Source organism: Rhinopithecus roxellana, chromosome 11, assembly GCF_007565055.1.
Source record: "Rhinopithecus roxellana isolate Shanxi Qingling chromosome 11, ASM756505v1, whole genome shotgun sequence".
In the NCBI taxonomy this organism is placed as follows: domain Eukaryota; kingdom Metazoa; phylum Chordata; class Mammalia; order Primates; family Cercopithecidae; genus Rhinopithecus; species Rhinopithecus roxellana.
This window is the reverse complement of record NC_044559.1, coordinates 112,030,619-112,046,242: the sequence shown is the minus strand read 5'-3', so window position 1 is coordinate 112,046,242 and position 15,624 is coordinate 112,030,619. Positions and strand designations below refer to the sequence as shown.

The 15,624-nt window shown below is 38.6% G+C and overlaps 1 protein-coding gene and 1 pseudogene across 2 annotated transcripts in view; one reads left to right on the top strand and one right to left on the bottom strand.

The window, feature by feature from the left end:
• Nucleotides 1-583: 583 nt before the first annotated feature.
• Nucleotides 584-15,624, top strand: part of MLLT10 (MLLT10 histone lysine methyltransferase DOT1L cofactor) — a 129,641-nt gene continuing 114,600 nt past the window's right edge. Inside the window, exons 1-3 of one of the 2 annotated variants that reach the window (XM_030940583.1) lie at nucleotides 584-691; nucleotides 2,715-2,749; nucleotides 4,982-5,077. The gene's annotated coding sequence lies outside the window, so the exon portion shown is untranslated. Of the gene's footprint in view, nucleotides 692-2,714; nucleotides 2,750-4,981; nucleotides 5,078-15,624 lie in introns of those variants that run through there. The other variant, XM_030940582.1, reaches the window with a different exon arrangement.
• Nucleotides 12,664-15,624, bottom strand: part of LOC104665681 — a 38,998-nt pseudogene continuing 36,037 nt past the window's right edge.

The following is a 15,624-nucleotide window of genomic DNA, read 5'->3' as shown; positions in this document are numbered from 1 at the left end:
CTTTTGTAGCCTACATATATCAGCTTGGTGGGGCTGAATGATAGGATTCCTCACAGACAGTTTAAATAAATGACCTAAACCTTGCTCATTCATGTAGGGCTGTTCTTTGTCTCTTAGGTCCCAACACTCTGTTTCAAACTGTCTTAGATACGATTACTTCCTGCAGAGGGGAAAGATAAACATTGTTTTTACACCCTTGGTACAAGAATCAGTTTTGATGACAAGGTGTTGGGAAGAAGAAGTGTGGTAGATTGTGTCCTGGCCCACGGCCTCAGTGCCTGGGAAGAGTCTTCCTGTCTTGCAAAGTTTGTGAGACTGATGAAGATAATGCCTTTGTGAATTTTTTTAATAGGACTATTTGTATGTCTTTGTTTATGTTTTTCTGTTTGTATTATATGCAAAAATCAGATTCTTATCCAAAATGAATTCATATTTTGAGGTAAGGTAGGTTAGTTAGTATACCTGATCTTTATTTCTGAAGATAATTAAATTCTGATTTAATTACTTATCTGAAGATAAGTAAAATTCTGATTCATGTTAAGAACATGTATGATTTTTGTCTTATTTTTGTTTTTTTTTACCCCAAGACTTGCTATATTTGTGATGAACAAGGAAGAGAAAGCAAAGCAGCTGCTGGTGCTTGCATGACATGTAATAAACATGGATGTCGACAGGCTTTCCATGTAACTTGGTAAGGATATTTCCATCATTGCACAGAACTGAACTTGGCAAATACCTTGCATAACAATCATAAGTTAAAGACTCATATACTCAAACACTAATGATGGTAAACTTTATTGGGATAGTTTCTAAGTTCACATTTACTTATTTGTAATAAAGATAATTCTGATAACCAAATGTATTTACCAGAGTGATTTTGAAATAAGTGGACCCTGGTTCTGATATCTTATTCTCTGTAAGCTTCAGTTTCATCTTGTTTAAAATTTTGGTATTATCTATCCTTCAATTTGTTACTATGATTAAGTGGGCTAATCTAGGTAAGCTTAGTGCAGTATCTGAATACAAAGATTCAATGACTGATAGTACCTCCTTACCTTCTGTGTCTCAAGTGAGAAGTAGTGTAACCATTGTCATTCTCAATATTGCAATGGCGACTTCTCAAAAATTTACTTAAGATACTCTTTCATGCCGGGTGCAGTGGCCCACACCTGTAATTCCAGCACTTTGGGAGGATAATAGGTAACAGTTCCAAATAAAAAGGTCGGGAATAATCTGTGCACTTACTAATTTTAAGAATCAGTCTGTGCCTCACTGCCATTGTAAGTACATGCTCATTTCCTGAAGTTTTAGTGTTTGGTTATATGAAATCTGTTTTATACTACTATTGTGAAATGAAAAACGGTTTTTGACTTTTATAAATTCTCGTAATGACTGTACCAAATTTCTCAAAGATGAAAGTAGTTTTTGGGGTATGACATCTGTATACTAATATAATTTTGGAATGTTAAAAGTGTGAAAGGTCAAATTGAAACGATGATGATTAGAAACTTCAGCGTTTTGTTTTTAAAAATGAATATTCCAGGCACGGTGGCTTATTCCTGTAATCCCAGCACTTTGGGAGACCGAGGTGGGCAGATTGCCTGAGCTCAGGAGTTCGGAGCCACCCTGGGCAACATGGTGAAACCCCATCTCTACTAAAAATACAAAAAAATTAGCCAGGCGTGGTGAAGCGCTCCTATAATCCCAGCTACTCGGGAGGCTGAGGTGGGAGAATTGCTTGAGCCTGGGAGGCTGAGGTTGCGGTGAGCTGAGATCGTGCCACTGAACAGAATGAGACTCCATCTCAAAAAAAAAAAGAAAAAAAGAATATTAGCTGGGTGCAGTGGCTATGCCTGTAATACCAGCACTTTAGGAGGCCAAGGTGGGAGGATTGCTTGAACCCAGGAGTTAAAGAGCAGCCTGGGCAACATAGCAAGACACCTCATCTCTACTAAAAATAAAAGCAAAATTAGCCAGGTGTGATGGTGTACTTCTGTAGTCCCAGCTATTTAGGGGGCGGAGGTGGGAGGATTACCTGAGCCCAGGAGGTCAAGACTGCAGTGAGCTTTCATTGCACCACTGCACTCCAGCCTGGGTGACAGAACAAAACCCTGTCTCCGAAAAAAAAAAAAAAATTGTAACATTAGGTTTCATTTTCATTTCTTCCATTGCTTTTGACTGAAAAGCACAATTTATGTTTATCTTGCTTATTGTGCTATTACTTAAAGCACTCAGAGCTGCAAATTTAGTCTTGAGTGAATGCATGTTTTCCTTGTAAGGTTATGTAATCTATATCCATGTGCTAAATACCATCACTGTAGCCCTTTAGAGGCATGGCCTTTCCATTTGTGCCTGTGACAGGTTGAAAAAGTAAAACGAAGTGTTAACTGAAGGGGTGGGATTGCGGGGGAAGAGAATGTATCTTAAACTTCATGTCTCTTTGGTGACATAAAACATGTAAACATCTTCATCCTATTAGAGATGTATGAAGAGTTTGTTTTAAGCCATAAACATAACTTTAAAAAAAGATCAGTTGCAGGTTGGGGTGAAATGTACTTGGTCACAGCTAGAATAAAGCTTTTTATATTCCCATTTTTTTCTTAGGAGATGTATTTTCTCAGAGCATGAATGCTTGGAAGTAAATCTTATTTGCTTATCTATACAGGTCCTGTGATTTTAGTGTATCAATAAATATACTTGGCTTTTACTTTCAGCGCTCAGTTTGCCAGACTGCTTTGTGAAGAAGAAGGTAATGGTGCCGATAATGTCCAATACTGTGGCTACTGTCAATACCATTTTAGTAAGCCGGTAAGAATGTGTCTTGGATTTAATGAAATGATTATGATTAGTTTTAACAATAGAATGACACTGTTTTATTTAAAAAAGCATATAACAATTCCTTTTTCCTTGAGTTTTTGGCTTGAGATTGTTAGTTTAGCATGTTCTTTATTGGAAGTAAAAAGATCTATTAATAGTAATTTTAAAAGATTTTGCTTGCTTCGGTGCATATGTAAAGGTGAATATGCTAAAGTACTGTCATTTAGAATAAATATTAGTATTAGGCCGGGTGTTGTGGCTCACACCTGTGTAATCCCAGCACTTTGGGAGGCGGAGGCGGGCGGATCACCTGAGGTTGGGAATTGGAGACCAGCCTGACCAGCATGGAGAAACGTCGTCTCTACTAAAAATACAAAATTAGCGGGGTGTGCTGGTGCATGCCTGTAATCCCAGCTACTTGTGACTCTGAGGCAGGAGAATTGCTTGAACCCGGGAGGTGGAGGTTCCAGTGAGCAGAGATGTGTCATTGCACTCCAGCCTGGGCAACAAGAGTGAAACTCCGTCTCAAAAAAAAAAAAAGAATATATATTAATATTGATAGTGAATGTTGGTGTACATTTAGTGAAAAAAATTAATCTGTAGAAAACTTTATATTTTTAACACCTTTAGTTAATTGGATTTTTGGCACCAATTATACATTTTGTGATTATCACTTTGTTTCTCATTTTCTGCTTAATTACTATTACCCATTTATTTATTTTCATTTTTATTTACTGGGAAATAGTAAAACTGAAGTAAGGCTCTTTTGTAACTTGCTAAAAAACCTTCAGAAAAATTTATTTAAATACAACTTTGGGAATTCTTTAGATTTGGTCACTGTTTGCTGTCACACAGGATCATGGTGATTGAGTTAGTAATATTTGATTGGGTGTTACATATTTGTATCCATGTTCCTTTGAAGGGTCAGTATGTCAGATGTCCCAGGTGTCTGTTTCTCATTCTTTTTAGTGGTAGATATTCATACACTGAAGATTTAAGGCTTCTTTATTTTTCTTTTAGTTTCTGATTTTTAAATTATTATATTTCCCTTGTGAATGGTGCTATTTCTTTTGAAAATAAATACCACAAGGGGCTCCTGTCTTACGAAGTGAGCAGCAGCTTAGGCCTCTTAATATTTTGGTTCTTGTATATGAATTACTTAAGAGTGTGTATCTGTATATCCTTTGATGCTGAATGCTTTGATTTATTTTAATCACTAACACATTTTGAGATTATAAAATTGAAAATTTTTCTTCCTGGGTGTTACAAGCATAGTGAAATGTTCATTTTCTAAATGAGAGATGATATAAATAAAAAAATGGATTTTGAAGTTTGTGCAAATAGAATTTTCTTATTGCTCATTATAGACTTGATGATATCCCATTTGATAGTTGGGAAAAATGTCTTTAATTAATAAGATTGTATAATCTCTACATTTGCATGGAATTTGAACTTTTTAATAGTTATTTTTATCTAGTTTACACCAATTAGATGTGGTACCACCAACTTTTAAACACCTCAAATAACTCTCACCTTCATACTTAATTATGCAATGGTACAAGTGTTTTAAACAGAAATGTGTGATGCTTTTTAGTAATGCTTTGAAAAATGCATGAGTCTAATACTGACATTTCCTTTAATTTTTAAATTTTTTTCTTTATTTGTTCTATCAAATATAATGTGCAGGGATTATTTATTGAACTGCAGAGATAAATTTTTAGAAAACTGTATACCTTAATACTGATGGTATAAGATTAAAAGTCTTTCTGCTTTTCCTAGTGGCATAAAGTAACACTTCAAATGTTTACTTTTCTGTTCTAGTCTTGGCACCCTTTTTTAATACGGCATTTTCTCTTTTTGTTGCAACTTTTTATTTTTAAGCTGATGTTGAAAATATATAGTAGCTTATTTGAAAATAGATAATCTATTTTCACACATTTTAATTTACAAAAATATGGCATTAATGTTTAGATTTTCTTTTATAATGCAATGGATAATATATGAATGGTGTCTGAACTGGATTATATAGATTGAAATAGACTTTTAAAAATTTCAGTAGACATTAAAAATACTTCATAGTTGAATTGGTTTAAACCTAACACAAAGATTATTTTAAAAAGTTTTATATACATATACATATATGTATATATATTTTCTTTTTTAGAAAAAGAGCAAACGGGGATCTAATAGGTCATATGATCAAAGTTTAAGTGATTCTTCCTCTCACTCTCAGGATAAACATCATGAGAAAGAGAAAAAAGTAAGTGGATTTGTTGTTGCTAAATTTGTAGCACATCTACTTAATAGAGTTTTTTTTTTTTTGCCTTTTTGATAAAATTACGTTCTTGATAGTTAAATGGAAACATTGAAATATAGAAACATTTTGACTAATAAAGAGTATTTAATGAAAGGACAGGTTTAATGCCATATTTGTGAATATGGTTTTACCCATTGCAACTGACAATTTAGATTACAGCTTTGTTGAAAGCATGAGAGAGATTTCTTGCATGTGTTACTGTGGTCATCTTGTGAAATCTTTAGGTGACTTCAGCAATAATAGTTTGTTGCTATATATTATTAACTGATTACTTCACCTGTAAGTAATTATCAGCTTTTTTCCTTTATAATAACAATTTTGAAGTTCTATATATTCTTGGCTATTTTTTCTTTTTCAGTGGTGCTAATGGTTTATTAATTTTTTCCAGTGGCTAAATGTCATATCTTTTGTCTGAGAATATTTTGTCTTTTAATTAAAACACTAAAAGCTTGCCTAAATACTAATCTGTCTTTTTCTGACTTGCCTGTTTTCCTGCTTACATTTTTACTTGCTTTATAGGAAATACTTTTTAATAAACTAAAATATAATACTGGAAAATCATTTGTACTTAATTTGTTCTTTAAGAACATATTGCCATTAGCTGAGCATGGTGGTGGATGCCTGTAGTCCCAACTACCCAGGAGGCTGAGGCGAGAGGATCGCTTGAGTGGAGGCTGTAGGGTGCTGGGATTGTGCCAGTGCATACCAGCTTGGGTGACAGAGTGAGACCCCTGTCTCTTTAAAAAAAATCTATTATGAATTGTTTTTAAGGAAGTGAAGATAAAAAGGACATTGTCAATTGGAAAAGAATATTTTTCTTAGAAAGTTGGTATATGCTAGTTTTGGAAATATTTCTGCAGACTGTATTTAAAATTTAGATCCCGTATAATTTTCATATTTGTAAATATGAGTTGGTAAATACCAACAAATAATTGTTTAAAAACATTTGGGATGGGCATGGTGGCTTAAGCCTGTAAAGCCCAGCACTTTGGGAGGCTGAGGGAGGTGGAGGAGTTTGAGACCAGCCTGGCCAACATGGTGAAACTGTGTCTCTACTAAAAATATGAAAAAAAAAATCATCCGGGCATGGTGGTGGTTGTTTGTAATCCCAGCTACTCGGGAGGCTGAGGCAGGAGAATCGCTTGAACCTCGGAGGCGGAGATTGCAGTGAGCTGAGATCGTTCGTGCCTCTGCACTCCAGCTTGGGCGACGGAGCGAGACTGTGTCTCAAAAGAAAAAAAAAGAAAACAAACATTTTGGTTTGACTTTGTTTGTGCCTTTTTTTGAGTTAATCATTTAAAATACTTAAGTAGTTTTGAGAGTAAATTATCTATTATGAGTGAAATAATTATAACTTTAGGGTCGTTGTTAGGCATTTATTTATTTATTTGGAGACACAGTCCCACCCTGTCGCCCAGGCTGGAGTGCAGTGGTGTGATCTCAAGTTACGGCAACCTCTGCCTCCTGGGTTCAAATGATCCTCGTGTCTCAGCCTCCCTAGTAGCTCTGTTGCCCAGGCTGGAGTACAGTGGCGTGATCTTGCATTATTGCAATCTCTGCCTCTCGGGTTCAAGTGATTGTCATGCCTCATCCTCCCTAGTAGCTGGGATTACAGGCACATGCCACCATGCCTGGCTAATTTATTTGTATTTTTAGTAGAGACGGGGTTTCACTATGTTGTCCAGGCTGGTCTCCAACTCCTGGCCTCATGCGATCCGCCCGCCTTGGCCTCCCAAAGTGCTGGGATTATAGGCGTGAGCCACCGTGCCTGGTGACATACCTACATACATACATACACACACACACATAAGCACACATACACACACTCAAGCAGCAAGTAAACATATATATCTTGATTTCTTTTTGAGGTGGTTTGTTATAAAGTGACGATAGTAGGAGCCTGTCTTGTTTATTGTTGATTAGATTGCTGATAAAAAAATAGCGGGGTTGGTTTAATTAGCAGTTTTAGCACCATGAAAGTTTATTTAAGCTTTTTAAGCCATCCATTAGGGATTCTTAGGCAGGACTCATTATGAATTGTGAAGAGGGAAGTCTTACTATTAATGGTCTTCTGCCATTTCATGCATATTATCTTGTTTAAAAAGCACTTACTATATGATCATATTTATTTTAAGATATGCCCTGTCATGTTATTTGAAGGACAGTTATTAAATATGGTATGGTGTTGAGTGAGTATAGTGCTGATGACTGCATGTATAAATCTTTTTTTGCTCTGGGAATGAATTAAATTTTGTATTTTAAGAACTTTTTGTGGTCATTGAATGGGTGCTAGATTATAAAACATTGGTTTAGCCAAACTTGTTTAGCTTTAATATTTAGAAGTATGTAAATACTATTTGGATTTTACTTTTGGCATATATAAGTTTAACATAATTTTTTTGCTGTCAAACTTGAATCTATTTTTACATTTTGTTTTTAACAACAGATTTACTGGTCGGCTATAAAGTAAGCACACTGTAAATGAAGTAAACATACTATAAGTTTATTGTTAGACATGCTTGCTTGGCTTGGGAATATTTGGGAAAGGACTTTAAAAATATGGGATGATTATAATGATATAAGTGATACTATAGTTAAAAGATTGAGTGTTACAGACTATCAGACTATCTTTTTATCCTTCTTTCCTTACCTCTTTTAAGCTTTTTTTTTTTTTTTTCCTCACTTAGGCTGGAGTGTCGCCTAGGCTGGCACTCTGTTGCCTAGACTGGAGTGCAGTGGCGCAGTCTCGGCTCACTGCAACCTCCACCTCCCGCGTTCAAGCGATTCTCCTGCCTCAGCCTCCTGAGTAGCTGGGATTACAGGTGCACACCACCACACCCAGTAATTTTTGTATTTTTTAGTAGATACAGCGTTTCACCATGTTAGTCAGGCTGGTCTCGAACTCCTGACCTCATGATCCGCCCACCTCGGCCTCCCAAAGTGCTGGGATTACAGGTGTGAGCCACTGCACCTGGCCCCTCTTTTAAGATTTTTGTGTTCAGTACAGTTGTCTTGAAAATATGCCCAGCATGTTTTTAGTGTTGCATTGAAAGGTAATGCTCATAATCCAGTCAGACATTAGTATTTTTGAAACAGACAGTTCCCAACTTGAAATGGTTTGAATTACGGTTTTTAGACTTTACAATGGTATGAAAATAATACACATTTATTGTGCTTCTCGATTTACCATGGAGTTATGTCAGGATAAACTTTTTGTAAGTTGAAAATACTGTGAGTTGAAAGCACTTTTTTTTTTTTTTTTTTTTTTGAGACGGAGTTTCGCTGTGTCGCCCAGGCTGGAGTGCAGTGGCGCGATCTCGACTCACTGCAAGCTCCGCCTCCCGGGTTCCCGCCATTCTCCCGCCTCAGCCTCCGAGTAGCTGGGACTACAGGCGCCCGCCACCTCGCCCGGCTAGTTTTTTGTATTTTTAGTAGAGACGGGGTTTCACCGTGTTAGCCAGGAGGGTCTCGATCTCCTGACCTCGTGATCCACCCGCCTCGGCCTCCCAAAGTGCTGGGATTACAGGCTTGAGCCACCGCACCCGGCCTGAAAGCACATTTTTAACAGGAAATTTTCAACGTATGATGGGTTTATTGGGAGTAGTTGTTATTGAGATGGAGTCTTGCTTTTGTCACCCAGGCTAGAGTGCAATGTCTCCATCTTGGCTCCCTGCAACCTCCGTCTCCCTGGTGCAAGCGATTCTCCTGCCTCAGCCTCCTGAGTAGCTGGGATTACAGGCACCTGCCACCACGCCAGGCTAATTTTCTATATTTTTAGTAGAGATGGGGTTTGGCCAGGCTGGTATCGAACTCCTGACCTCAGGTGATCCACCCGCCTTGGCCTTCTAAAGTACTGGGATTACAGGTGTGAGCCACCATACCCTGCCAAGGAATTTTTTTTTTTTTTTTTTTTTTTTTTTTTTGAGATGTAGTCTCACCCAGTCGCCCAGGCTGGAGTGCAGTGGCTCAATCTCAGCTCACTGCAAGCTCCGCCTCCCGGGTTCACACCATTCTCTTGTCTCAGCCTTCTGAGTAGCTGGGACTACAGGCGCCCGCCACCATGCCCAGCTAATTTTTTGTATTTTTTTTTTTTTTTCTTTTTTAGTAGAGACAGGATTTCACCCTGTTAGCCAGGATGGTCTTGATCTGCCGACCTCGTGATCCCCCCTTCCCCCCTCTTTTTTTTTTTTTGAGAAGGAGTCTTCGCTCTATCGCCCAGGCTGGAGTGCAGTGGCACGATCTCGGCTCACCGCAAGCTCCGCCTCCCGGATTTACGCCATTCTCCTGCCTCAGCCTCCTGGGTAGCTGGGACTATAGGTGCCCGCCACCACGCCTGGCTAATTTTTTTGTATTTTTAGTAGAGACGGGGTTTCACTGTGTTAGCCAGGGTGGTCTTGATCTCCTGACCTCATGATCCGCCCGCCTCAGCCTCCCAAAGTGCTGGGATTACAGGCGTGAGCCACCGCGGCCAGCCAAGAATTTAATTTTTGAAAAAGAGGTGAGCAAGGGGTGCCTATTGTGTTGGACACCCCCCCCCCGCCCCGCACTGGTGCCACAAGGTTAATGGCAGAGGCAGGGAGGTTGAGTGTGATTCCACACCCCTGCCTCCCATGTACTGCCCATGGGTGTAAACCAGAGACGAGAGGCCCGCAGGGCAAAAGAGGACGAGTTTCATTTTCCATGAATGTGGGTCCCTTTTCTGTCATGCCTCAGGCCTGGTCCACCACGTTGATCCTGGCATCTGTTTCTCTTTGTGTATTTAAAAATACTATTTTTTGAAGTATAAATAAGTGATATTGTTATTTTATATTTAATATTAAATACTGTGGTATCCAAATTATTTAAAAATGAAATAAACAACAACTTTTAACTTACAATTTCATATGGTTATAGAAAAAATTTAAAAATATATAGCCTTTGCTTTGCAGAGAAGTGCTGTGTGATTCAAGCTGTATTAGCACTGGTTAGGTACTACCTATAGTGCAAGCAAGGGGAGAAGAAAAGTTAATGGTGAAATATGGCTTTGAATAAGGAAGGGATACTTTGTTTTTTCTTGTTTCTTTCTTTCTTTCTTTTTTTGAGATGAAGTATCGCTCTGTGGCCCAGACTGGAGTGCAGTGGCACTGCAGTAGTTCACTGCAGCCTTGATCTCTGGGGCTCAAGGGATCCTCCTCCCTCAGCCTCCTGAGTAGCTGGGACTACAAGCATATGCCACCATGCCTGGCCATTTTTTTTTTTTTTTTTTTTTTTTTTTAATTTGTAGAGACGAGGTCTCCCTATGTTGCCTATGCTAGTCTCTAATGCCTGCATAGAAGCCATCCTGCTTTGGCCTCCCAAAGTGCTGGGATTACAGGCGTGAGCCACCACCTAGGCTGATTTAAAGGATGGTTTCTGCAAAAATTGAAAATTTGGTATATATTTTAAAAGGAACCAGAGTATATATTTGAAATTAATTAAAGCCATGTCTGTCAGGGTTAAATTCAGTCACTAAGAGTTCAAATTGTGAATTATTATTTCAGTAGAATGCCTTCTAATATTTATTATGTCTGTTAATGTTAGTTGATGTTGATTAGTAAAAGGAAAGCATACTGTTGTTCTATAATTACACTTTTGACAACAATCATGTGGGTTTTTTCCTACACCAATTAATCATCCAATTCTCTGTGGACACCAAGTCGGTGTCCTACAATTCAGTTCTGATATTACCTAGACTTAGTGCAGATTCCATAGATACTGGGTCCCATGAGACTGTCTCCATTTCAGTGGCCAGTTGCGAGTCCCAGATTGTCGCCTGTACTTTTGACCAACTGGTTATGAATTAGGGGTTCCACACAACCTTCTCCTTAGATTAGGTAATTTGCTACAGTAGCTCACAGAACTCCAGAACACTATTTATTATTATGTATTGTGAAAGATACAGCTCAGGAACAGCTGGATGGAAGAGACACATAGGACAAGTTATGGGGAGGTAGGTAGAGCTTCCATGCCCTCTCCAGGTGCTCCACCCACACAGCATCTCATTGTGTTCACTGACCAGGAACCTCTCAGAACTTCATTGTTAAGATTTTTTGTGGAGGTTTCCCATTATGTAGGCACAATTTATTAAATGTTTGGTCATTGGTGATTGAATTCAACCTCCAGCTCTTCACCCCTCCACAGAGGTACCAGGTTAGGGCTTAAAGTTCCAAATCTCTGATCACATGGTTGGTTCCTCTGGTGACCAGCATCTATCCTCCAAGATTTACCTTATTAGTGTAAACTCAAGTGTGGTTGAAAGGGGCTTATTATGATCACTAGGGGAATTCAAAGAGTTTTACAAGCTCTGTGCCAGGAATCTGAGAATAAGACCAACTATTATAACAAAAAATGCTCTTACCACCCCATCACTCAGGACGTCAAAGAGTTTTTAGAAGTTCTGTGCCAGAAACTGGGGGCAGAGATCAAATACACACACACACACACACACACACACACACACACACACACACACACACAAAATATATGTCACAACTGTAAAACAGAGTTGTATTTTCCTTCAGTAACACAAGTGATACATAGAATGCACAGTTGATTTGACTGTAGTCAAAATCACTAGGAATGATCTTTAGTAAGAGTTAACTGCTCTCAAAGGACTGTTAGTTTTTTCTAATTCTTTTTATACTTGTTAGAAAGTTTTAAAAGCACCAACCTCACTTCTACCCCACTCAATTTGAAATCTTTTAGAAAGCCCTCTAAGAATTGTGAAGCTGTGTTTTCATGGAGAGTTTAAATGACTTGTTCAAAGGTCAGTGATTTGCAGTAACTTATAGTGGTTTGAAGAAAATGGAGTTGTGTTGACTTTTAATCTATGGTTCTTTTTTTTTTTTTTTTTTGAATAGATTTTTTAGTTTTATTGAAATCTTACATGAACAAGAAATTGGAAATACAATCACATCAAAGAACAAATTGTCATGGCTTTTGATGTTTAAGCCAAACAAATTTTGTAGGGCAGATTTCAAAATGGCGTGAAGTTATAACAATTTAAAAACACAGTTAACCTACTTCTAAAAATGCAAAACATACAATCATAGGTTATTTTCAGTACAAGAAAACTTAAATGTGTTTGCTTTAATTTCTTAAGACTACTAAGACATAGCACTAGCTTGTATTTTTATTTACAGCATACTCCATACTTCTATGTAATTTATCCTAGATTCAAAAAAGTGAAACTCTTCAAAAGCAAAGGTTCTGCAAAATCATGACTTAACAGTGTGCTCAGCTTGTTTTGAAGCTAAAATGAAGCCTGAAATGATAAAAACATTATAACTCCCAGAATAAGGGAACTCTGTAAGCCCACTAATGTCCAAGAGCATTTATGAAAAGAGGAAAAATAAACGTACTTGAGTATATACACAATAGTGATTTATTCAGCCCAATACAAATGGCAGCAAATTGCTACTTAAAGATGAAACAGTTAAGCAAAAATTTTTTTGAAGAATGTAGATCTAGAGCCAGTCATATCTTGCCATTATCATTTTCAAGCACTTACTTGTCTACTTCCACTGTTGCCCATGAGTATCCTGATAAAATTCCTGGTTGTCATTATTGTAACCATAGTTACCAGAATAGTCACCACCTTGCTGAAGTGGCTGCTGAGCGATGGGTTGAGAGACCCAGTTCTGCTAGTTGGTCTGATGATGCTTGGAATCAGGTTGGTTGTAAACATCTGCCTTCTCTTGCCTCCTACATTGCCTCCTGATTGCCCCAAGATCCACGGGAACCGCAGCCACGGCCTCTCTGCTGTTGTGCAGGACCTCCTCTGCCACCCCTAGAGCCTCTTGGTGGTCCCAAAGGTGCCCCCCTTTGTTAATAGCCAGCTCTACCTCTTGGAGGTGGTGCTCCTCTCCCCCTTGGTGGTGGTGGAGCACCCTGCCCTCCCCTTCCTCCTCTTTCTGTTACTGCATAGCCATCATCATAGCCATGATAGGGAATTTTCATAACCTCCATGATAGTTGTGATATTAATAACCATAGTAATCTTCATGCCGTAGTGATCTGGAGGGTAGCCATATCCACCTCTCCCCCAACCTCTAGTCGGAGGCAGCATTCGAGGAGGAGGGTGTAGTGATAATCTTCATATGCATGCAGTGCTTCTGGAGGCCTGTCTAGCAGCTTGGCGCTCTTTCCTTTTCTTGTCTGGTGGCTTGGCTAAGACTATTTCAAGTTCTTCCCCTTCTATTTCTTTGCCATTCATTTCATCCATAGCCTTAACGACTGCTTCTCCGTCTTCAGAATGAACAAATGCATAATTTTTCAACTTATTTACTCTTTGAAGTTCTCCAAATTCAGAAAATGACTTTTCCAATATTTCGTCTGTGCCCGAATTTCTCACAAACAATACTTTTACCTTAGCTATGACTTCTGGATCTGGTTCTTCACAGGGTCAGTCCATTCAACTGTAACTGCATTTCCCCATACTTTTATTTTTCCACTCATCAGCCGGCATCTGGCTTGTGATCCTCATATTCCAGGAAGCAGAACTCCCATTTCTTCTTTTTGTCATCAGGTTGATGATAGAGAATAACGTCCACCGAACCCTCTGTGACTTTACTGAATTCTTCCAGAATATTTTCTTTAGTGTTATTCTTCAGAATGGATCCAACAAAAAGTCTGTTGTTTGCCACAGAAGTGCGTACTCCATGTTGTTTACCAAAGGGCGAATTTCATAGCTGTCACAGTTTCACAGCTTCCTGTGCAGCTTCCTTTCCACAGAAAGTGATAAATGCATACCCTCTATTCTGACCAGACAGTGGATCTATCATAAGACATAGATCGCAAATGGTACTGGCCTTCTCAAAAAGGGGCACCAACTCATCCTCATATAAATCTCTTGGTATTTTACCTATAAACACCTTTGTTCCAATTCCACGTTGCACGCCAGAGTACACACTGTTTGATGGAGGCCCACCATACTTCCTCTCTCCTGTGGTTACATTCAGAGTATAACCAGTTCTCTCAAGCAAGGCCTTGATCTTTGCTTCATCAGGTCCCTTTGTGGACTCTTGCACCTAGCTCCCCTGTTTTCTCTCTGCCTATAGGTCTTCTAAACTCCACATAAAAATGCACTTTTGTTCTGAACATGTGATAAGTCACTTTCCTTGAACTGCTGTAGTACAGACAGAGCTTCTTCATTAAATTCGCTGAGAGCATCAATTGCTCTTTCATCAAGATCGATAACAGCTATCAATCCAGGGCAGAGCTGGGGCAGATGGCTAGGCCCATGAGAATCAGCACAAGGCACTTTGAAAATTACTAGAAATCATGTGTGCATGCTACCTTCCAAGTCTGATTCTTATGTTTACATGGCAAAGAAGCTGAAGGGGAAACAGGTACACATGTGCAGAATGGGAGACCAAACATGAGAGGCAGCCTTCTAATCTGTTCCTGCAAGAATCAACCCAGCCTCACGAAAGCTGCATTAATACATTCATGAGGATAGTCCCGTAACCCACATGCCTCTTAAAGGCCCCATCAGCTCTCAGTACTATCACATTGGCAAATTTCAACGTGAGTTTTGGCAGGAACACACCACACTTAAACCATAGAATAGGATTACTCGTCTCTTTGAAGAGAGCTAGACTACTTTCTTCTGTGGCCCTCAAAGGAATAAAACTCTCAGTCAAATCATTGGAATGACTTTTCTATGTCTTTGTAAAAGTTTTCTAGCATTGAGAGTTACCTGGTACCTCTGTCCTTTTTGTGTAGTTTCCTTTTGGAACCTTGCGCTCAAGTTGAACCGTTCAGTGTCTATTTATGTGAAGAGTTAAGAGAGGACAGGTCTTTTCAGGAACATCAGTTTAGAATGTGAGGGTGGGTTGGGTGAGACTGAAGAGTATGGTAAGATGAGACTAGCTAAGAAGAGGCCAGTTTATGAAGAATTTATAAGCAGTTTTAGACTTCATTCTTGGGCATTGAGCCAGGCAGCCAGTAGGATTAATTCTTTTTTTAACTTTTCGTTTTTCAATAATTTCAAAGTTAAAGTTGCAAAAATACTACAAATAATAATGCTATACTACTCACTCATTCCAAAAATGTGAACATTTTACCATATTAATGTTACCATGTCCTTCCCTCCACCCTCTTTTGCTGGCTCTCTTTCTCCTCTACTCTCTATAGAATCTTTTTGAACCATTGCAGGGTAAATTACAAATACAATGCCTCTTTAACCCAAGTACTATAAGTGTATAGTTTTAATTAAAGGGAATTTCCTAAACAAAGTATAGTGATCAAAATCAATAAATTAATATTATTACAGATTATTATCTAATCTACAGATCATATTCAGATTGCACCCGCTGATGTCATCTACACCAAAGGGGGAAGCCTTTTACTCTTCCAGGTCCAGGATCCAATCCAAGATCACAAGTTGCATTTAGCTGTCATGTCTATTCAGTATTTCCCAATTTGGAATATGTCCTCATTCATTGTTTTTTATGACCTTGACATCTCTTA